Genomic DNA, 25,432 nt, shown 5'->3' on the forward strand with positions numbered 1-25,432 from the left:
GAGTTGAGTTTATGTGAGGCAGGTGGTACTTATGGGGACATTTAGACATTGTTACAACGTGAGTTCAGAGGCCCCGAAGGGATCGCTGATGCATTCCGCGAGCTTACCCAAATGGAGTATAACTTTGACGATCCACCTAAGAGATTTGTTAGACATTTCAAGAGTAACTTTAGGGCAATTTGTAGAGAACATCCCCATATTAACCCTCCCAAAGTGGAGCAGATGTGGAAGAAAGCTGTGCTACGTAATGTATCGCAGGAAGTTAGGGACCAATTAGAGTTGTTTAGATCTAGATCAGGGAATGAGGAGGTCTTTATTTCCGAAATAGAGAAAGAAAGGGGTTATAGACAGTGGCGTAGAGTGGCGAAAGTTATGGATGAACAAAGGTCTGTTGATAATTATGTTCCAACCCCTACTAGAATCACACCTCCAGTTGTTAGTGAAAACGCTTGTCCAATGACTCGAGTACCCGTACGTCAGGTATCCTTTAAACCTAGACCTACAATGTAGCCTTGTGGATGGTGTTCAAATGGCTGTAAACATGACCAGGCGAGTTGTCCAAGGCAACCAAAGTTGTTTTGATTGCTTGAAAGCTAACTCTAGGAGGGGATATGATGGATGCCCTGGTAAACCTAACTTGAGTAGAAAACCAGAAAGAAGCATACCAAGTATACCTCCTGCAACAGCTAATCCCCTTCCACAGCAGGATTCTCAATTGCATCCAGACTCCCAAACGCCTAGGGAATGATGAGAGGCCCCTGAGGTAATGCAGGCTGCCAATTATGTTGTGTGTAGCATACAGGATGTAGAACAGAATAAGGGCTGTCAGAACCTTTCAGATGGTGAGGTGGAGGAAGTCCGAAAAGTTCGAGGTGAAGTAGACACTCCAGTGATACGCTTGATTTTGGGCCAGTATCAGGTTTCAGCACGTTGAGTACACCGCTTCCCGTCCGATCAGCGAAGTTAAGCAACGTTGGGTCTGGTTAGTACTTGGATGGGTGACCGCCTGGGAACACCAGATGCTGTTGGCATCCCTACATGTCAAGTGGGGTTGGTGGAGGATTAATGCCCCTCCCTGTAAAACAATTAACTCTAAGCCATTGGCCACCCCGTCTGGGATACATGGCGTCTGGCAATGAATGAATGAATCAGGTTTCAGCTTTTGTAAATACTGGTAGTGTACCAACACTGATGATAGAAAGTACAGTAAATAGATTAGGATTAAAGATTAGCAAGTGCCGACGTTCACTGCATTCAGTATCCAACCATAAGTTAACTGTTGTTGGCCAGGTTTCGTCAGTAGTGCATTTTCCCCCCCGAGACAAGCATAGTGCAGCGATCTGTAGTGGTCCCAGACTATTAATTGTCAACAGAAGTGCTCATGGGTGCAGACTTAATTGGCAGAGCGATTTTCACTTGGGATGGAGAAGGTCAGGTGATGCACTGGGGTGGTCAGCAGTACAAGGTCCGAAATAAGCTTTGCCAGAGAGTGAATAAAATAAAGTTCCGGTCTAATCATACGAGAAAGGCAGAAGGGGAGCTAGTACAAGTGAAGTGTAGGACTGTGGTACCTGCACAGACATTGATGTCAGTACCCATTGCGTTGGGGGGTGTGAGTTGGGAGCAGAGCAGTGAAATGGCGGGGGACAGGGTGACGTGGAGGCGATTTGTTTGTGGCCACCCCGAACGGGATTAAGGCGTCTGGCAATAGACAGATAGACCCATAGCGTTAAAAGACAGAAAACCCAGAGATGTCTTACATGTTAGTATATTTCAGAAAGCCAGGGATAACGCTTCATTAGCATCAGATTGTTGTGTGAGAGTTAGTGAGAATGGGATGTGCTATTTACCCATTGCCAATGTAACCAAGGGACCAGTGAAGCTAAACCCAGGACAAGAGTTGGGGACGTACGATGTTGACGAGTCGAATATTACTTATCTTACCCCCAAGGAACAGGACAGCAGTCCACTTAATTTAATGCAACCTGTAGGCGAGGCAGAAGGTGACCTTGTGGCACCAGTAGTTTGGGTTGATAATGCATTGTTACCATACATGGATCAGGCACAGCATGGGAGTGACCGTCATGCTGCACTTAATTTAATTCTCAGAGGGCTGAAGTGGAAACATTTGTCTCAGTCACATAGGGACAAAGTGAGAGAGTTGATATTGGATAATCATGCACTGTTCATTCTTGGTAAGAAGAAAATTGGAACCCTTAAAGTACCTGAGGCCCACAATGATACCATCAAGTCTGACCCCGAGTGTATGCCCTTGTATCGGCATCCTGAGCAAGCAAGGAAGATAATTTCCGAGATGATTGACAAGATGATTGAAAAGGATGTGATTGAGGAATTGACCACTGCATATTTAGCCCCCATAGTCTTAATCAGCAAGCCGGACAGCAGTAAAAGGATGTGTATTGATTATCGGGCTCTTAATAAAAAGGTCAAGATAGATATCCAACCCCTATCCTGATTAGACGAATTGGTAGAGGAAAGCGCTGGGAAAAAGTTTCATTGTACTCTTGATATGAAAGACGCCTATCTCCAAGTTCGGTTGCATGAGAGCTCTCGAGACTTGACAACTTTTTCTGATGGAGTTAATTTGTTCAGATACAAGTGCTCTCCTTTTGGATTGTCTGTGAGTCCAGCTATTTTCATGAGGAAAATGCAGCAAGTGTTAGCCCCTTTAGTAAGAGAAGGTTGGTGCCGTAACTACCTAGACGATGCTGTGATTTGGGCAGACTCTTTCAATCAGATGCTAGACCGACTGAAGATTACCTTTGGAAGATTAACCGAGTTAGGAATGAAGTTGAATGTTAGTAAATGCTCTTTCATAAGGCGAGAAATTAAGCTCTTGGGACATGTAGTGTTGGAGAAAGGAGTACGCCCTGACAGTAAGAATCTTGAAGCCACTGAACAGATGTCACGACCAACGAAGGCCAAGGAAGTGAGACGCTTTGTGGGCATGTGTAATTTTTATCGCAAACACATTCCTGACTTTGCTAACATCGCCAGTCCTCTCACTAGTTTGCTTAGGAAAGATGCAAAATTTGAATGGTCAGAGGAGTGTGAGAATGCATTCTTAGTTCTTAAACAAAAGTTAGTATCAACTCCAGTACTAATAGGCAGATTTAACTAAACCGTTTGAGTTACATACATATGCTAGTGACTCGCACATTGGCGGAGCTCTTATGCAGCTGGAGGACAAGAAAGATCTGAGACCTATTGGATACTTTTCAAAGAAGCTTACCCCAACAGAAAAAAGATAGTAACAGACAAGGAAGCTATGGCGGTAGTGAGTGCGTGTAGATTTTTCAGCCACTATTTATGGTGCAAACCCTTTTCCATCGTTACTGACTATAGACCATTAACCACCATCTTTACGAAAAAGACTAAATGCCCACGTATGTCGTGTTATTTGTTGGAGTTGAGAGACTACAATTTTGTGATAAGATATAAAAAGGGTGTGAATCATTATGTCCCAGATGCTTTGAGTAGACCAGTAGGAGCAATCAAGGAGGCCTCATATATAACCCAGTCTAATGCAGAATTTTGGTGGCTGGGCCTTACGGTAGACAAGGTCCAGGAAGCCCAGAGAGCAGACCCAAGGTGGAGGCAGGTAATTCAGTATTTAGAAAGAGGTCAGTTACCCAGGAAGTTGTCTGGTAATCGTCCCATTTACGCTTTCGAAATGAACGAGGAGATTCTGTATGTCCAAAGAGAAGAAATGGGAAAGTCGAGATTGTGCCCGGTAGTACCCAAGTCTTTAGTTGCTATTGCCTGTTCAGTTGTTCATAACCCTTCACACCTAGGAGAACGCAAGACGATAGCAAAGGCAAAACTGTTTTTCTATTGGCTGTCTCCACTGACCGATGTGACATTTTGTTAAATCATGCAAGTCATGTCAGCAGTTTAACCTGCGCCGTCCCAGCGACGTGAATTAACGTCCACACATGATGTGCACTCATGTCCCGGCGACGTGAATTAATGCGGCAACATTGCAAGGTCCCAAATTTGCACAATTTTCAATTTTCGCGAGTGATTTCGTGAGTGATTTTTGGCATGTATACACGGGACACCTTCCTCTATTCCCCTACAAGATGCCAAGCAATGACAATGTCTTACACCGCATAGCCTCTCCCCCCTCCCTGCACACCATTGTCTCGGCAATTCACCTGTTACCAGTGACCTGGCCAATAAAGACATTCAGGGCCAGAGTGATTCCCCAATCGATGACAATGTGGAGGACAAAGTTTACATAGCATTAGAGGAAGAAACAGTCAGAAATGATGATCAGGTAATGTGGGAAAAAAAAGGTCATGAATGGTGATGAGTTAGTGAGTGAAACAATGCTTATAAGGCTATATTACTGTTTGAAAACCAATATACTCTTGTACTACATATAAATTCGTACCAAGTAAATAAATAAATACTGTTTATGAGTGGATAAAATAGTTACCCTCCCATAGAACTTGTTTTCTTTGGTGCCAGCCTGTTAGAAAACCCAGTCAGGTAAGGAGGTACTGGTATCTGGATCGAGTATTTTAAACCTCAGGTGAGCGATTTCTCTATGAATTTTCGATGTTTCTCACCAAAAGCGGATGTTTGAGCCAAAAAAAATAAAAAGGTCCAAAAATGTCGGGACTGGGGCGCACCACTGTCCAGAAAACGTCGGGATGGGGCAGGTTAAGGATCACAGAAAGATGGTGCTCAATTTTAAGGAATTGCCACCAGTAGATGATAATGGTCAGAGAGTTGCGATAGATCTCATTGATTTGCATAATAGTAGGAGTGGTCACAGTTATTGTCTCACGGTGATAGACCATTTTTCTACATACCTACGTATCTACCCCCTTCGAACAAAATCCACCAAAGCCATAGCTGAAGAATTTAAGAAGGACATCTATAGATATGGCAAAGCCGCAGGTAGTCTTCATGGACAACAGAGGAGAATTCACCAGTGCAGAGTTTAGAGATTTTTGTAGGAAAGCCGGGATTAAGCAAGGATTCTATCTACCCTACCATCCCTGGGGAAATTCAGTTATTGAGAGAGAAGACAGGACCTTAAAGACAGTACTGGCAATCTTGAGCCAAGAACACCCGAATACATGGCCCATGCACCTGTGCAACACTAAGAAAGCGTTGAACAAAGCAGGGCATACATCCCTAGGTTCATCACCATTCTTTGCTTTTTATGGTCGTCATCCAAATTGCGAGGTAGGAGATTTGCAGTTGCCTACTGATGAAGACTGTGTAGAGAAAATAGATGTCAAACAGATGCTCAAGGAGACACAATGTTGGATGACAGCATGATACCTTAACAGGGAAAATGAGACACGTAGGAATGTCTCTCTAGAAGCAGGTGAATTAGTATGGATCTATGTCGAAGAGTGCATGCCTGGTACGGCATCAAAGCTAAATAGAAAATGGCAGGGTCCTTACAAGATTGTCAGACTTATCGATTAGGGTAGAGCCAATGAGTTAGAAAATGTGTTTGATGACACCATCTTCAGTAGGCAGCTGAAAAGATCAAACGATATGTTGAAAGAGATGCCTTATTGAGTACTGTGGATCACAAGTTTTTGACCAGTGAGGAAGAGGAAGAGATACTGCTTAGTGTAAGATCCCAGAGACCACCTGAGAGGTTGCAGTACACGTAGATGATGGGTGTATGGCTGTATATATTGTATATACTCATTATTTTTTCTTCTCGGAGCACGTCTTGTTCTTGCCTTAACTGGCTGGGAACATGGAGTCAGGTTTGCCCTTCCAGGTCTCTCCAGACTGTACCTGTGTATTTGTCTTTTCTACCAGTATCTATGATGTAATTTTGGGTCAATCAATAGAGTTGAGTACTTGTTTAGGGTATGTCCAGCTTTTGGAGAGATGATCCATGGAAGCTGCATGTTTGTCAAATCAAGTGCACCACGGTGTATAGACCGTCGTTCTTGCCTTACCGCGATTCTTTTAGTTTTCTTTAGGGTAGATTGTTAGTTTCAGTTAGGGAAAATGAGCTCTCACAGTTAGGATTTTTTTTTTTCCCCCAGAGTTAGGGAATTGTACATGTGAGGGGCTGTTCTCCACCTGGAGGTTTCCTACCTGCTTTGAGAACCTCGAGCACTGAGTGTATGTAATATCCAAACTGCAGTATAGGATTGCTCAGAGAGAGAGAGGGGAAGTTTCCAGTTTCTCTATAGGGCTTGGAGAAGTTGAACTATGGGGCTCTTGCATGTTAGGAGAGGTGGGTAGGTTTCACTCAGTCTCTCTGGACAGAACGCAGTGGAGCGGCTCTTGTTACTCTTAGCTAAACACAAAGTTTCTCCTTGTAGCAGGACATTCTCCTTGTGAGTAATATGCCTGGTGAGTGGCATACGTCGTCAGTTGCATATCGTGAGTAGCAGGAGAAAATTTACTTCTGGTAGAGGAATTATTATTCTTTGCAGACAGGATAGCCGCCGACTGTTCTCAAGCATGGAGCTTATGTAATATCCAACAGTCGCAGTACAGGACACGTTGGCTTGAGTTTTGGAGGCATGTAGATTGGTTTCCCTTCACGAGCAAGGAGCGTGTGAAACACCCCACAGTAGCAGTATTGAGGGAGACTGGTCAAGTAGGTGAATTTACATACAGAGTTTGTTAAATATGGGTACTGGGCGTTTCCGAGGAGTTCAGGTCCAGTCTATCCAACGTTTGGTCTGCCCTAACTGTGGGCGGATGTAGTGCCCGGAAGTGACAATGAGTTGTATCTAGTTCATTTTATATGACCAAAACTTCGGTTTAGTGAGAGAGAGTGGCCGACGCATGGCTGTTTCTAAGTGAACGTGATCAGAACATAGATTAAGTTACCTAGTTGCTAAGTCATTTTTGTTCCCTACTGTAATTTACTAGTATTAAGTCTCTTTATAACATACAATCTTGAGTGGATGGGATTATGTGCCTTGGTCACGTAATCCAGCATAATGTATGCGTGCGCAAAGTGATGTAAGGCACGATGATTTTTATTGTTTTTCGATGTAAGGGTATAAAGAGAGAGGTGTTGGTGAGTAATTATTGTAACTACGGAATGTCATTTTATTCGGGTAATCGATTGTGAGGGGAAAGGCATCACACTGAGTCTATCACGAGTCTGTAGTAATAATAATTTTAAATAGCGTAAGCCGTCATCCCCCCCCCTCCCCCTTTCCATCACGCAGTTTTGGCGTGTTTCACTCGCCCACCGGCCGGGATATGTCACTGGTGGTCGGTACTGTCGTCATCCCCCCCCCCCTCCAAGGAATTCTGTGAGTAATTTGATGACACTTATGTCTGATATGTTGAAGCGCAAATAGTGATATCCCACGAGTGATAATAGTGACGAAATAGACTCGGGTAGAATCATGTGCTGTCGTTTCTCAGTAAGTGTGTAACGGTGACGCCATTAGGCATTGGAAGAGCGAGTCCCGAATTTCCCGCTCACCACTCTGGTATTCTGTGAGCTGAATAGTGAGATATTTCTCATATATCTGTGTACCGTACTTTATATTATTTAGTGTGTAACTGGAATACGAGAATGCTAGCTAGTTCTGTCTGAGTCTCAGATAGGTGTTTGATTTTTGTAGGCCAAATATCAGGTGCCTTGGAACTGTAAATTGTTTATTAATGTGTTGAGATGACTTTACAATTCAGTACTTAATAGGGCTATGTTGTGAGTTAATGTTCACGTAGTTACTTTGTGAGGCACAATGATATTGATGCAGTGATGATTTTCATGGTTAAAGTTATTCATGCTTACTGTATTTGTTACAGTACTTTTTTTTCCATGTTATCCCTACAATAAGTATTATTTTGAGCAGATATATGTCTGTAGTGCCATGTGTTATCCTGTTATTACTTAAGATGCTGAGTGTTGTAACTCATGTTTCTTTATTATGAGACTTTCCTGATCATGTGAAGGGATTGCTTTCATTGGGGAAAGTAGTTACTCACTGTACATATTAATTTATAGCGGGTCCAAGTGTGGAGGTCGAAGTATCAGTGAGTGCATCAAAGTTCAAGTGTGGAGGTCGAAGTCCCAGTGAGTGAGTCAAGGTCCCAGTGCGTGAGTCAAGGTCGGGAGTGGCAGAGGAATGGACCAGTGAACTATGTGCTCGGACGATTATGAAGAAACATATTGAACTGGGACAAAGGAGCTAAGTTTTGTGGATTTGATATCAGGACCATATATATATATATATATATATATATATATATATATATATATATATATATATATATTATTTTTTAAGAACGTGCCAACTGATTCAGGTTTAAACTGTAAAGCAAGTAGCTAGGGAAGATTTCTACCTTTTTTTTTTTCGGTCTTGTTAATACACATTTCCTCCCACTCGAACTTTATTGTTTGTATAACCCTTGAGAACTGGTGGTATAGAGCTTACCTAATAGTTTGTTAATGGGTAACCTTAGATGCATTTTGGGGGACATTGCGAAAGTTGGGCTTGGGTTGGCCTAGTTGGAGACTGGCCCCGTCATTTTGGCATGCTACCATTCTTAACTTGACCACTTGAAATGTAATAAACGCAACCGAAGAGGCCGCTAATGGGAGAGAGTCTCCGTCAGTCTGAGTTCCCGACCTTTCCAGCACACAGTGGTCATCATTAGTGACGATTTCTGCCCCTTTTGTCCATGTAAAAGTCTGGATCTCAGAGGTAACAGCACAACTTCACTTGCTCAGTAACATACAATAGTCTGTCTTTCCACTTAATTAACTTCACAAGCTCCTCTTAAATAACTAATTTCCACTGCTTTCACTCCAGACTTGTGTCCTTCCAACAAAGTCCAAGTCTCAGTTCCAAATGTTAGAATTGGTATTACAATACTGTCATGCAGAGTCACATTTACTTCCATGCCCTCGTCCTATTTCTTATCACTGCTTTCAAAGAACAAACAACCTTTCTTCCCTGTTGTACACATTCGTCACTACCCAAGTACTTAAACGCGCTTACATTTTCTATTTCCTTACCATCCAACCTCACTGTGCACTCATTTACCTCATCTTTCACGAAGACTACAACCTTACTCTTCCCTACATTCACTCTTAGATTCTGTTTCTTAAACACTCTCCCATACTCATTCACCGAGCCTTGCAGCTCTCCATCGTCTTTGCTTAACGATACAGTATCAGCTGCAAACAACAGCAAAGAAAATTTCCGTACACTGTCCTTTCTCAGTAGGGCCGCTCCAACATCCACTGCAGTATCTTGTATTTCTTATTATTGAGAAACTCCATATTGAATTCAGGTCACGACTGACGTTTTATTAAGCAGACAGAAATTCACAGTAGTCGTAGAGTTAATGCAGGGTGGTTCATATATAGCGCTCCTATTCCACTGCACCGGACGATTTCCCGTGTGTTGTGATAGCAGATCGGACAGCATTAGCAGTGACCATCCTGATTTTTTCATTCAGTCGAAACTCAATGCCACACCCACGCCCACACCAACAGCCCAAGGCTTTTCCCAAACACGTATGATACTGGCAGTTGAGTCTGAATTTTTCAGTCAGTCGAAACTCAGTGCCACACCCACGTCCACACCAGCAGCCTAAGGCATTCCCCGAACACGTAAGATAGTAGGAGTTGAGTTTATAGTGGAATGTAAAATAAAGACCAGGCTGTGTAAGGACTTCCCTTTGTGGCTTACTCTTTTAGCTTCCAAACCATTAGCTTTAGCTTATGATAACCACTGAGTACTGAAGCCATTACTAGAGACTGTACATGTTTAATCATTCCAGTTCCACAGTTCATACTTAATCTGAATAAAATTGTCCGGTGGTGGTAAGACAAATTGAAAATGACGAGCTAAGGTTAATCATGTGGATGGCTGTTCTCAGTCTGATGTTGTCATAGCGAGGGGACTGTACTCAACTTAGGGAAGATCTCCCCCCCCCCCCTCTTTTGCTTTCCTCGCAGTATATTATGTATATGTTCCACCTCTATTCATACCCGAAAGGTTTCCAAGTCAGCCAAAACTGTTGTGCAACCATTCAATAGAGTTATCACAAATTTCATGGTGCGTTTCAGTTTTTCTGGACCATGTAGGCCATGAAGTATTTCTCAGAAATTGGACACTGCTTTTATTATCTTACCTTTGAAACTAAAAGCACCTAAGGATCATTATGAAGCCTAAGACAATGTCACGTGAACAAATAGGTACACAAATACAAGGAGTAACATAAGCTTTTCTGTTATTATTTTATTTATTTAGTCATTTGTTGAATTATCTTTATTTCTCTTTCCAGGTAATGGAATAATCTCCAACATTTTCTTGTTTCAGAATACTTTTCTATATATCTTCAATTCGATACGATGACCCCATCTTTCTATATTATTCGTGCAGACGTAAACATTTTTACTGAGCTTATTAGAGTGCCCCGGGAACAGAGGAATTAATGAAAACTGTATCAAACCTCAGCGGGGAAAAAAAAAAAATCGAAACCTGAATATATGTTCCTAAAGAGAGAGAGAGAGAGAGAGAGAGAGAGAGAGAGGAAAGACAATGAAAAGTTCATTCTAGTCAAGGCATTATACATTAAATATTTTCACGGTGATGAGGTGTACGGGCCGACAGCAGCTCCAGAAACAATAGCAGCAGCCCGCACCCGTGGCCGAAGAAGAACAAGAAGAAAGCTCCCTGCAGGTGATTCAAGGTGAACACAACCTGGACAACAAGAGAAGAGACACCATGTTAAGAGAAGGAAACACTAAAGAATCAAAATACACACAGTTGTTTTAGGCATCAGTTCACAGCTACACAATACTCCGCACCACTAGCTTGACAGCAGAGGCATCCACATTCAGATATCATCCGAGTTGGAGAAAACTGTTGCGATATTTACGGATATATATGAACATACTCTATGACGTAGATCACCATTCTGTAAACAGGAAGATATTTACCATGCCAAAAAGTGCCAATGTTGAGAGGATGAGGATCTAATGTCATGTTAGCTGACGCAAAAGTATATATATATATATATATATATATATATATATATATATATATATAATGAAAAAATATAGTTGTAATGAAACATTTGTCCGGCAGGAAATTTTCTCAGTTTAGTAAAATAGTACGAAAGCAGGCAGAAATATATAAAAAATTTACCGCCCAATTGGAATAATAATTCTCTCTCTCTCTCTCTCTCTCTCTCTCTCTCTCTCTCTCTCTCTCTCTCTCTCTCTCTCTCATCTAAACCTTACAAGCCTGGTGTCCTTCTCAACGGCTGTGTCCTCCAGCTCCTGTGATGACTTCTGGTCCTGATATTCCCTCACATAAACGGCGAACAGGTCATATAGCCACTTGTTGATTAAGCCAGCCTCTACAAACCGCCACATCACCGCGTTGAAATTCTTCAGATAAGGTGCACCCTGAACCAAACAGCAAAATAATCTGAAGGATGTAAGTCAATGGGATTTTACAGATTTAAAAATGTTTACATCATAAAGTCACCTGGATCAACCACGCACACCTAATATTTCGAATGATAACTTACAAATCACTTCTTTCTGCCTCATTTCCTTCCAGCTGCCGTCAAAACTACCTCACAGTCTTAACCAGCCTCAGCCAATGAACGGTCAGGTGTCCCTCCTGCCTCCCCCTAAAAAGCATTCACATTAAGCAACCTTTCTTTTTTACACCTCTCAGCCAACATACTCCATCACGATATGCAATAGTAAGTCATATCAATAAATACAAAAGCAAATTAATCGTTATGGGCGATAGACAACAAGGATGCATAAGAAACAAGAAGGATCACACAGAGATTACAACACTCGTGCCCACCAAAGTGCCTATGGGTAAAATTTTTTACATTGCCTGTGACCTTTGAGAGACTGCTCTCAAAATCAAATTAATTCATTCCTACCTGATCGCTAACCCTGTAATGAAATTTGGCACAAAGCAGTTCTAAACTGAGTTGACCTTGCTCTGTGATCGTGACATTTGACCTTTCCCTGTGGCCTTGACCCTTTGAAAACTTGTTATTATAACAGAAGCTCGGTTTCCTTGCCTTTTCCCGAAATCTTCCTGAAATTTTGGTTTAGGTTAACCTCGACCTCTAACCTGATGTTTTAAAAAACTCTAAAACAACCTCTCGTCTGATCCTTAACCCATGCACCAGGTTCGGTCGAAATAAGATAAACACTCGTAGTTATTTTGTTCATGCTCGGACACACGGGTCAAACTCTGATCTTGTCCTTTGACTTTAGTCTTTAACTGATATGAAAATTGAATTCTTTCACTCTTCCCTTATCCTCAGTACTTCCACTCTGGGACTAAATTTAATAAAACGTGGCTATGCTTCATACAACTTTGACTTATCTGTATGACTTTGGTCTTTGACCCATTGTCTGACCATGAAAAGTTTCACCATGTTTTTGTAAATCGGAAAAAAACTTATGAAGTTCTTTTGTTCACACACACACACACACACACACACACACACCAAGCAAAATATAACATCCACACTGGCTTTGGTAGCGTGGATGTTAACCATCCCACAGGTAGGGTTGCTGCACTTTGCATCTAATGAGGAGAGGTTACTAAGCATTCTGCAATTTGCTTAACCCCTAAACCGCAGGGTTGTTTTTGCCTGACTTGCGTGTTTCGTGAGCATATTCGCGCTCCGACAGACTCTCTAAAAATATTTGCCAAAAATCAGTTATTAGTCCTAGAATATTATAATTGCAATGCCTATGGCACATACCTTCAGCTTTCTCCTGGGATGTTTGTTGAGCCTTCGTCGAGTACCGTAGGACTTGTGGAGACCTCTGAAATTGGGTAACGAAGTCTCCACTTTACACTTCCCGACAACCCGTAATATGATTACCAGAGCCTGATATTATCACCAGAAACACTATTCTGTGATTCTCAGATAGTTTGAAATCCATACTCCAAAAATAAAAAACCACTGTGAAAGCAATGAAAATTACAAGTGCGTATGACCTTCCCACTTAACATCGTTCGCCGCTGGTGTTCTGCCATTTATTATTCATAAAAACACTCAGTTTATATTTCTATTACTATATAACACTTATATATACCTACAGTCTTTATCCATAAGTTTCCTTCAGTAATAGTAGTTTATTGTCACTGTAGGCATTCAATTTCTCTTTCAGTAAAATACGTAGCATTTCACTTTCTCGTCCTGTATACTAGCGTTGAGAGTGAATCTGTCACTCTCATTTTCACTTTCATAACTCATAGTATTCATACATGCTAGAGTGAAACTTTCACTTTCATTACTCCTAGTATATATACTCGCATTCTTATATTACTACTCATTTACATTTCTATTTACATTCTTTATTTCATTTACATTATTTACATTTCTGTGTTATTTACACTGTGTTATGCAGTCACTTGCAGTAACTTATAAAACTATTTTCCACTGTTCACTTATATTTACATTCATTGCTTTCGCTTGCTGTTTACACATTATTTACATTTCCACTTGCACTGTTTTACTCACCAGATAGATCGTAGTCACTGTCTATAATTTTCATTGACAAATTAGCCAGTTCACATTCCATAGTCACTTACCCCTTTACCTCTTTCCACACGAGGTTTAGTAGGGGGTAGAGGTCACAGGGTCCTTTGCATGGGGCTAAAAAGCAGCAGAATTGGGCAGGCGCGAATCCGACGTGCTTTCACCTTGAAAGACGACAGTAAACCGAATACAGTGTGGTGGCCTGCCCGCCTACGGGAAGTGCAATGCTGCCAATGTCAGCGGGGTGAAAGCTGCTAATGTATATGCTATGAAATGATTGGCAGGAAATCTAGACATTACATAATAAATTAGGTAGTTCCAGGTGAATGTAAATATCACTTAGGCTTCTCCCTTCCTTTCTTATATATATTTTTATTACAAGAATAGATTATACGGCATATTTCAAGGGGAAACAGAGAGCGAAAATTAACGAACGAGTGCACGTGAGGTGTTGTCAGGTGATAATTGGCCAATTCCAGGTGTATGGCACTATCACTTACCTTATTTCTTTCTTGTATATATTATTTGGTATAAGAATAGGGCATAGGGCTTATTTCAATGGATGAAATCAGTGGAAAATTCCAGGGAAGATTTACTTAGCACAGCATGGCCGGGCAGGCGAGAGAAGAGGGTAATGGAGGGGAGGTAGGGAGGGGAGCCAAGAACGGGGAGAAATGGCTAAATTGTCAACAATGGATGGGAGTACAGATGAAATTAGGAGTGCTGACAAGTGTTGGACATTAGCAGTACTGATAGATGATACAAGCCACCACTTGAAGGCCCGGACGAATTCAAAATAACACAGAATCACAAAAGTGATGCCCCACGGTATGATCCCTTGCTCCCAAGTCTCATGAAAGTGACACCGCACGATTAAGGGGTTAAAGACTAATAGTTGAGAATCTCATAGGTCACTACCTTGGGGTTCCCTCCTTATTCATAATTTGGTAATTAACTAGACCATCAGCTCCAGGTGACAGAGGCTGTAATTTTTTTTTTTTTTTAATAACAGAACAGAGGAAGGAAAAACAAATGAATTAAACAAAAATAATCCATACACCAGATTACTCGCATCCTCCAGTCATAAAATATCCATAACAGTTGGACTTGAACAGCTGTAGGTTGAAGTTTGGGGGAAAACAACTCTGAGAGAGTTCCAGAGAGATGCAGTTTGGGAAATAGAAGAATTCTGATAGGCAGAAGTTCTGCTATCTGGCGGTGTGGCATTCCAGTCATGACCGCTCAGATGCCCGTGTAGCACGAGGGAAGGCATGGAGAGGCGGCACAATGGACGCAACTTTGTCTGAGCATTTGCCATAAAAATATCTGTAAAATAATGCAAGGGAGGCAACATTCCTTCTTACTTGCAGGGCAGGTAGATTATTTATAATAGCAGGGTTATTAATAATCCCAACAGCTTTGTTCTGAATTTTGCCTAGTTGTTTTAATGCAACCTCTAACTGCCCATCACTGAAAAAGTTACGGACTCTGTCCAATATATAATCCAAGTTTCTTTGATGTGGTTTTAGCAAGTGATCTGACTTGAGATGGGAATATTAGTAGCATTGAAGGTAATATACGAATCTGGCAATATCTATCTATTATTAAATTGTATTTTTTTAGTTTTACTAGCATTAAATGAGACAAGGTTGTTTTCTTCCCATTCATTGATTGTAGATAAGTCTTGATTTATGGAGATGGCTGTACTGAGTTGAGAGTTAGAGATATTAGACCTATTAAATGGGTGTTTGAGTGTGAATGAACTGTGAAGTGTTGAGTCATCTGCATATGAATGGATGGGATTGTGGGTGACAGATAAGAGATCATTAATATGATCCAGGAACAAGGATGGCGCCAGAACTTATCCCCGTGGCACGCCGGCATTGAGTGGAAATTGAAATATGCATCATCTACTTTTACTCTTATTTTTATGTCGCTGAGATATGTGGAAAGCAGAGGAACAGAAGACGTTAGTCCATAGCAATGGAGTTTGGACAGCAGGGAATGGTGCCACACTCTGTCGAAAGCTTTAGAAATATCAAGGGCTACTGCGTGCGTTTCTCCAAGTAGGTCAATTGATTGATGGATGGTATGAGTCAGGAGATTGAGTATGTCAATTGTGGAACTTTCATGGGGAAAACCATATTGTCTACCACTAATTAACCTATTGGATTCAAGATCATTAACTATGTGCTTATTAATTAAAATTTCAAATACTTTACCAAGAGAAGATGTGACAGCTATTGGTCTGTAATCAGAGGGGTCAGAGGAACTTCCTTGTTTTGGAACTGGGTGGATATTGGCTTCTATCCATGAATTAGGGAATGAAGAAGTACGTATTCATAGTCTGAATAATTTAGCTATAACAGAGGCAAGTTCTGGGGAACACTTTTTCAAAACAACTGGAGGAATTCCATCTGGGCCTGGAGATTTGTTGGTTGGTAAATTGTCTAAGATGGATTTTACGTATCTTGTCTGTATTTTAAGTGGAACAATTTCGGGAGAGTCAAGTTCTAATATTGGGAAGTCCTGACTGACTTCCTCTATGGTAGAATTTCTGGCAAATGTACTGGAAAAGATATTTGCTTTCCCATGCGGGTCATTTGTAATGTTGTCATCTGAAGATTTTAGTGAGTGAATGGATGGTGATTTGTTAAAGTTGTCATTGAAAGAACTGAGAGTTGACCAGAATATTCTATTGTCATTAGGGTTGTTAAGTAGTTTCGATGCTTGACTTTGAAGTAAGTTTGATTCAGCGAGATTTATTACAGATTTTGCATGGTTTCAAGCAATTTTAGATTGACAGAATGATTCAGATGTTTTTTATTTTAAGAGTTATATGCTAATGACTTTTGGGCTGTTGCTCTGGCACAGTTGCTATCAAACCATTTTGGAGAGTTTGATCTTTTGGTGAACTGTTGACTTGGTATGAATAAATCCATACCAGTGTATTAAGTCATTAATGTGGGACTGGGTAGAACTGACATCACTAGAGAAGAAAGACTGCCATGGAATGTCAGCAAGATAATTTCTAAATCCATCCCAGTTTGCCCTATCAAAGTGCTATCGGGTCACCCTGACAGGTTCAGAAAGGGGAAGTTTGGGGGAGCTAACTAATGAGGCTTTGATGAGATTGTAGTCAGAAGATCCAGTTGGTGACAGTATTTCTATCCTTACTGATCTGGATTATTTGTCAGGAATAGATCCAAGAGATGGGCATTACAGGATTATCTGGTATTCTGGTTGGTTGCTTTACCAACTGCGTGAGATTAAATGATTCTGCAAAGAGCTCACACTCTAGACGAGCATCGTCAGTCCTGGAAGACTGTAATATCCATTTAACATTATGTACGTTAAAATCACCGAAAATGGTACCTTCGGTGCTGCGGGCAAGGTTAAGGTTACTCAACTGTGTGGATGTGGAGTCAAATATACTGGGTTCTGCAGAAGCATTCGGGAAGCTGTAGACTACAAAGATATATTTGGTAATATTTTGATAATTTAGTTTATACAGTGAATAATCAAAATCAGTTGAAGTGAAGTTTAAAACAGTGTCAACTGCACATTGAGATTTGATATAACAACAGGTTAATATATTAGAAAAGTTAATTGTAGCATATTATTGGTTCTTTACAAGACTCAGCTGTCACTGTTATTTGCAATAACTTCACTGACAACCGTACCAGTCAAGTGCTGGCTTAACATTATAATGTTATCAAAACTAGGTACCTTTTCAACCCCCGTTGTACCTGTCATTAAATGACTGAAATCCAGCAACAGACTCCTCTTTATGTTTCATACAGGATGTCAGTTCCATACTTACAGTGCTGTAGAGTTTATTTACTGTAACTATGCATTTCATCTCATTTTCTATGTCTTTAGTTTCAGTAGAGAAAATGATCTGACATTAGCTGTAAGTGAATGCTAAATAAGACTGGCAATTCTTCTGCATTCACTTACTTTTGGCAAAAACCATGCAGATCCGGTTGGAAAAAACTCCTCTGTGGCCACATATAGATCTGTTTTTCTCTTTGGGTTGCTGTTGTGCATCAACATCTGAATCACGAGGAAGGTGCGGAAGTTGATATAAGAGTATGTGCCCTCAACCACCATGCGCATGCTGTTTTCATCACTGTTGAATTGCATGTCTCTCCACAGCCTTTGGTATAGTGGGATGCGGGATGTGGAGAAGAGCTGATGTTGTGATCCCTGATCGTAAGAATAGTAGATGAAGTTAGAACTGTGTATAACATTAAGTTACTTTTATCATATTCACTGCAAGGCATCAATGCAATGCTGATTACAATGATATGATAGAGAGAAAAATAAATGATAACAGCATGGTGTAAGGGAGATGCTGTTCTTATTGTAGCCCCAGACTGTAGGCTGAAGCTGCCCCTCTCCTGCATCCCGCCTTCCTCCTTTCGTATGATAGGCAAGGAGTTCAGGGATGTCTGATTGATCAGACAACTTCACCATCCGGCTATATTGGTCCCGCAACGTGATCCAGTCGCTTTCCTGCACCAGGGAAGGTGGAATTGGGGGTACCATGAAATCAGAGGATGTAGTAAAAGAAAAGAATATAATGTTAGTCAATTATATGGTGTTCTTGTCGTTGTAGCATGGCACGTCCCTGTCCACCCTTTGATACACTGGGATGTGGAGAGTTGATGTTCAGAGCAGTAATGGAAGAAACACGGAATATGTTCGCAAGTTTTCATTATATTTAAATAACATGCCCATATAAAGCTGATTTTACCCGTCAGGTCCTTCTTGGCAGATAGGATATGTGTTGCCTTGAGAGAATAATTATTATAAACGCAGATGAGTTTCTTTTACAGTCCAGTTACTTTTTGAGTGCTCTATACTATCTCTCTCCATATCCCCTGCATCTCTCTCTCTCTCTCTCTCTCTCTCTCTCTCTCTCTCTCTCTCACACACACACACACACACACACACACACACACGCACACACACACACACACACCGCTTGCTGGCTCCGTGGTAACGTTCTCGTTTGCCATCTGGTAGACGGGAGTTCGTGCCGCGCTCAGGTTGCGAAAAGTTTCACTGACGAAATGGCTGGTTACTGTGCCCCTTGAGCAATGGGACGGGTGTGTGCGTGTGTGAAGGTCACAGCCTTGCCCTTAGATCGGACTATATGAGCTCTCAGCTCCCTTCCAGGAGGGTAAAAGCTGACGATCACGACCATCAAGTGATCCTGACCAACTCGGTGAATTACACACACACACACACCCTGCACTGAGACCCCTGCCTTTGATAAACCTGTGCATGAGTGACTTTTCCCCCTTAGTTTTGTCTGCCTGGTAATCCTGACAATAATAAAACTCACGTTAGTGTAAAACTATATAAACCGAATAACTGGGAGAGGATCATGATATATATTTACTGAATGAGGATAAACAATTCCAAATTTCTCCATCCTGTACCTCAAATGAATAGGAATCCTGGTCCTATTGGCGAATAGCTATATACCTTAAGTACATTCACACCATACTTCAGGTTGGACCCAAGGAGCTGCTGGAGTGTGTCTATCGGTGGGGGAATGAAGGGCACTGCTAAATTGCTGGTGAGGGAGGTCTTGTAGTGGGTCGCCACCAAGAAAGAGAACAGGAACCAGAACCCGAGAAACACCTGGGGAATGATGGCAGCTGCTACATTTCTTTCAATGTGATGCTATTAACATTCTTAATGACCTCTCATTTTTCCTGTATTTATCATCTGCATTGTTTACCTGCCACCAAATCAATGTATAAACATGATAGTAGATCAGGACTGTCCTGAGTCGACATAGTGATATCATTACCCTACTTTTTTAATGGCTAACGTATAATAATGGTGTTATGTGAATCTGCGTAATATTTCCAAATTGCCACAAACGTTACTTTCAATGAAACGTTAGCACCCGGGTGTGGTCCCAGTTTCTAAAGTGATATTTGAGACTGTATCTTTGACGTGTGTGTGTGTGTGTGTGTGTGTGTGTGTGTGTGTGTGTTATTATATGTAGAGTAGTAGCAAGTTCAAAATAAAAGCATTCGATAATGAAGGAATAGCATTCGGGAGCAGAATGCTAATCGCCCGCCAAGTCCGGGATTTTGGCCATATCTTGATACCCTGAAGGTTTCGTTTTGATTGCTCAAGCCATTCATGAGATGAAATGGTGATAAAGGTGGGTGATAAAAATTAGATGGCCTTTGGCAGCCATTTTGGTGACTTTAACCTTGACTTCGATTGCCCATTTTCTAACTCGTCCAAGATTTTTGCCACATCTTGATACCCTGAAGGTTTCATGTTGATAGCTCAAGCCGTTTATGAGACATATGGTGCTAAAGGCAGGCATTAAAAAGTACTTGACCTTTGGCAGCATTTTTGCTGATGTTGACCGTGACCCCGAGTGCCCATTTAAGAACTCGACCAAGAATTTGGCCGTATCTTGATACCCTGAAGGTTCCATGTTGATAACGTAAGCCGTTCATGAGATATAATGATGTTAAAGGCGGCAATAAAACTAGCTGACCTTTGGCAGCCATATTGGTGACCTTGACGTTAAACCCGAGTGCCTTTTTTAGAACTCGCTGAAGATTTTGGCCATATCTTGGTACCCTGATGGTTTCATGTTGATAGCTCAAGCCGTTCATGAGATATAATGGGAACCCCCCTCCCCCCCACACACAAAGGCAGGCAAAAACATTACCACTTCGCCTCGTAAGGCGGGCGATAATGAAAAGATAGTGCGACTTATCCTCACCCTGCCTGACGAGAGCCAGAGGTAGCCACTGAGAGATTGGCTGAGGAAGGAAGCCAGGATGCTCATGAAGGCGTGGGAATCCAGGAGGCCTGGGGAGATAGTGGCTTGAAAGTAGTAGATGACATGGTACAGCAGACCCCCACCAAATACAGATGCCACCACACACACCCACACCCTCACTGAAAGGGAAGTGTGAAGACAATCTGGTGTACGTAATTTAACAAAAATATAATGATAAAATACGGTACCGAAACGTAATATTTAACACCATCGCACAGATATCACAACATACAGCCACACCATAACTGCAAGTTTAGGGTGAACTGTGTAAAAGAAGAAGGCTATGGTGGTCTCATTGTGGTAGAAAATTACTTGAGCAGAACCCCATTACAGACAGACACCACCTCTCACACCCAAATGTTCATTGCAATGGAAGAGTACGAAATTAACATGCAACATTCACTGAACTTCAGGCACATCGAGATAAATCTGCAGTAGTGGAAGTAACTGTAATTACTTCATGTACAGGTATAAAATAATGTGGCATGGTTAGAGATTGTGGGACATATTATGTTTGTAAAGGAAATAATAAAATGCAACTCAGTGGCCAATAAGGATGTTTGTTGTGCTGACCTTATCTCTGCAAGAAACGTCCTTGCGAGTCATTTTGTCTGCAAAACCAACACACCATTCTTCTTCAAATATCTACTTATTAAATCCATTCATGTTAGTCTTGGCCTTTCATGGTAACTCGGGCAGGTTAGATTAAGATAAAGATTGCTGGATAGGATATGTGAATATGTGACCAAAAGTTAAGGGGGGTGGCTGAGGGATTTGCGGTCATGAACTGTCACCACCGGAAGCAGGCTGGTGAATCACCCATGATTTTTTTAGGACCAGCAAGCAATGGCCTATCCTCAGGTTCCTACACCTTGAAGAAGGGTTTTCGATAGGTAGATTGGTAGGTAGATATAGTCCTTCCAAAATATCGAGATAGTCCTTCCAAAATATCATGGGAGTTCCCCTTCACGCGACTGCCGAATCCATACCAAAACACACCTCTCTGTGTCATGTCAGCTATTTACTACTTCTAAATGAAATTTATTTACAGTACATGTATATATAATTCTCTGTTAAGGCTATATAGTGTAAGAAAATACTTGTTGTTTCTAAAAATAACAATGACTTTTTATAAATACCTCAAAACTTGGCAACGTTGCTTTCCAACTCTGTCACGCTTGTAGTTGAGTCAGTGACGGTAGGTCAAGTGTCAATCTGCAGGTCACTTTCTGTAACCGCCATTAAAACACAAGCTCCTACCCCTACTACTTGCCCTCGTCTGCTCCACAGTCGAGAAAAAGAACTTATTTACAGCATAAATAAGTATTTTTTAGAAAAGAAGGCAAACAGAGGACCTATAATTCATAAGACTGTATAGACATTTTACAGATATAAATCTCCATAAAATGTTGATTTTATATGCAGAGACAGACAGACAGACAGACAGAGTCAGAAGGTTTTCCTTCAAATTCTAATAATTCATAAAACTGTATAGACTTTATAGAAATGAATCTCCATATAATGTTGATTTTATATGGATAGAGAGAGAGAGAGAGAGAGAGAGAGAGAGAGAGAGACGTAGTGAGCTGGGAGTGAGGGTTGTCCCTTGGGGTTTGTCTCTAATCCGATAATTGGACCAGTTGAAACTGTGGCAAAGTCGGACGTAGGGGAATTCCCGTGAGGAACAACACCCAAACGATCTCGATATTTTGGAAGGACTATAGGTAGCTAGAAAATAAAAGGATATTGCAGAGAATTGTTGCCACCGATGTTAGTATCGTAGAGTATCATAGGCGAGGCATCTCAGTTACCAGTAATGTGGGCTGCTGCCAATATAAAATCGTGAAGCACTGGATAGCATGGAGATTTTGACGTAAGTGGAGGTGACGTATAAACACTCTGGGGTTAAGGGGTTTATTTTGACACAGTTATACTGTTTCGTTATGGTGCTCATTGCCTACCCCTGTGACGGACTGAGTGATGTGACTTCACTGAGTCAGACTGACAGCTATTCTCTTCACTCTACTCTTCCTGTGCCTCCTGTCGACCTCTTGTTCCTTCTGACTCCTACACCTGATTTCTGGGAATATATGCAGCCCGGTTATCGACTGAGTGATGTGCATGAGCGTATGTGTGTGTGTGTCTGTGTGTGTGTAGTGTCTGGTATTTTTTCATCACGAGAGCTAACTGGCTTTAATCAGTTACCCCTTGTGTTTTATACATCATGAAGTATATGGTAGGACACTTATTGACAGGACTAGGGAAATAACAGAGGAATTATTTGGTGAAAAAGAGGGAGATTTTAGGAAGGGAAGAGGTTATGTAGATCAGATATTCATTCTCAGATCTGTGGTGGAAAAGTTTCTGGAGAAGGAAAAGAAGTTTTATGCGGCCTTCATGGATTTGGAGAAAGCATATGACAGGGTGGATAGACAAGGATTGAGGAAAGTATTAAGAATAAATGGAGTAGATGGGAAGTTGGTGAAGGCTGCGAAGAGTATGTACGAGGGTGCTAAGGCTGCAGTGCGTGTGAATAGTTAACTGAGTTAATTTTTCTATTTGAAGGTTGGATTGAAGCAAGGATGTGTCATGTCTAAGTGGTTTTTCAATCTCTGTATATGGAAGGGGTTATAAAAAAGATACAAGGTAGGGCATTGGATGTTGGAGCGGCCCTAGTGAGAAAGGGCAGTGTCTGGAAACTCCCTGTACCGTTGTTTGCAGATGATACTGTGTTGTTAAGTGAAGACGAAGGGGAGCTGCAAGGCTTGGTGGATGAGTTTGGGAGAGTGTGTAAGAAACGGAATCTAAAGGTGAATGTACGGAAGCGTAAAGTGATGGTCTTCGAGAGATGTGAAGTCAGTGAATGTATAGTGAGGTTGAATGAGGAGGAAATGGAAAATGTGAGTGCGTTTAAGTACTTGGGTAGTGTGATGAATAAGGGTGGAAGTTTAGAGGTTGAAGTGCTTGAAAGGGTACAACAAGGAAGAAAGGTTGCTGGTTCCTTGAAAGCAGTGATAAGAAACAGGGAAGTGAGCATGGAAGTGAAAAAGTTACTACATGAGAGTATTGTGATACCAACTCCAACGTATGAAAGTGAAGCTTGGACGTTGTTGGAGGGACAAAAGTCAAGAGTGAGAGCAGTGGACATGAGTTACTTAAGAGGTGCATGTGGAGTCACATGGAGGGACAGAATGACAAATGAGGAAGTGAAGGAGAGTTATGGTGTGGGTGTGATAGGAAGCGTGAGGAGAAACACACTGAGGTGGTTAGGCCACGTGGAGAGGATGGAGAGTGAGAGACTGACGAAGAGAGTGTATGTAAGTGAGGTGGAGGGGGGGTGGGAGAGGAAGGAGGGAGGCCAAGGATGAGATAGAGGGATGGAGTTGAGAGGTATATGAGAGAAAGGGATGTGAGCTGGGAGCAAGGCAATGAAACGGCGGGGGACAGGGCGACATGGAGGCGATTTGTTTGTGGCCACCCCTTGCGGGATTAAGGCGTCTGGCAATAGACATATAGACAGATAGACTTTTTTGATTGTCTAGCGTGTGCTTGCCACATTATGTGTTTGCATTCTGGCCAGAGGATATGCGTGTCTCCATCTGAGCAGCAGACATTACATATTGTGCTAGCGTTACATGTTGCGCTATGACAAATTAATGCCTACAACTGTTACAAGCCTATAATAATTACATATTGTGTTATGACATATTAATGCCTATACATGGCTTAGTCTAGCTTGATATAACAATCTACACAGTATATAGAAAGATGTTACATTGCCATTTACTTACCTATAAATACATGGTATATGTTATTATATTATAAAACTTAATATAGTAACATAAATATAGGAACACAGTAACACTGCTGAAACATAACTGTGTGTGTGTGTGTGTGTGTACATATATATATATATATATATATATATATATATATATATATATATATATATATATATATATATATATATATATATATATATATTATGTGCTCGACTCTGGTCATACGCTTCACAGCCTGCTCCCAAGGCCCAGGTCCTCCTACGTATCATGCACCTCTACATGTCACCGCTTCGGCGCTAATATCTATCTATCTATCTATATACTGTATATATATATATACCTAGGCTGCTTCCCCCAAGGAAAGGGAGGTAGCCGAGACAGGACGACACACTCCCCATTTACTCATCCATTCAAACACATTCATTCGCATCTTAGCCCCAAAGGGGAGAACGGACAGATCCTCACCGCACCACACCGCACAAGGGTCAACTGCGCAATGCAATCAGTGACATCCGCAGCGGGGCCCGACAGCAGAACTGGTTTACCCCTGCCACATCATAACAGACCCATCCGCTTACCCGCACCTGAGGGGATGGGTCATATTGTATAAAATACAAATACAATATTTACAATATTTAAAATATTTTCTCAGTTGGTCTCGCATGTAAGGCATAGCCTTTGAATACTTATTCCACGTTCTTAATCCTAGTTTGCATTCTGCACCTACCCAATATCAGTACCGCAAAAATGATGCAGCAAATCATAAGGATGACTAGGGCTGGGCTAAAAACATAATATGCATTGAACATAATCCTACAATATTCCTCCCAAGGTTGCACTGACTCATCAGTTGCATGGTTTCAAAATTGGGTGGTCAACTTAATATGTGTACTCATATATAAATTCATCTTAGGTAATGGTTGGAAGCACTTATGTGTCTGGTTGAGAATAGCATATTGGATTTTAGTAGGTAACGTGGACAATGAAGGTGTTAATACTGAACAGTGAAACCAGTATAAACCAGATGCTGATGTATGGGTTGGAGGTGCGTTTGGGCAAGTTACAAAAACTGGTGTATTTTGAGTGAATCAGAAAAACTGTGAATGTCCTATGTGTTTCTGATGGATGAGTTTATCTGGAGCAAATGGGAAGTTGCAGCGATGATGGATGTTATGATTCTCAGTGATAGGCATTTCACAAGGAACTGTCTCAACTTGCTGAAACGTGAAGATGTACGCAGGACGAAGGTGAAATGCATGCAATGATGTACAACATTAATGCTCAATTGTTATTT

The 25,432-nt window shown here is 41.4% G+C and overlaps 1 pseudogene; it reads left to right on the forward strand.

Moving 5' to 3' along the window:
• Positions 1 to 908: 908 nt before the first annotated feature.
• On the forward strand, positions 909 to 1,031 carry LOC145401811 (5S ribosomal RNA; annotated as a pseudogene).
• The last annotated feature ends 24,401 nt before the right edge of the window (positions 1,032 to 25,432 follow it).

This window comes from Coenobita brevimanus, chromosome 56 (assembly GCF_032717465.1).
Source record: "Coenobita brevimanus isolate Jiangsu-jjx chromosome 56, ASM3271746v2, whole genome shotgun sequence".
Classification (NCBI taxonomy): Eukaryota; Metazoa; Arthropoda; class Malacostraca; order Decapoda; family Coenobitidae; genus Coenobita; species Coenobita brevimanus.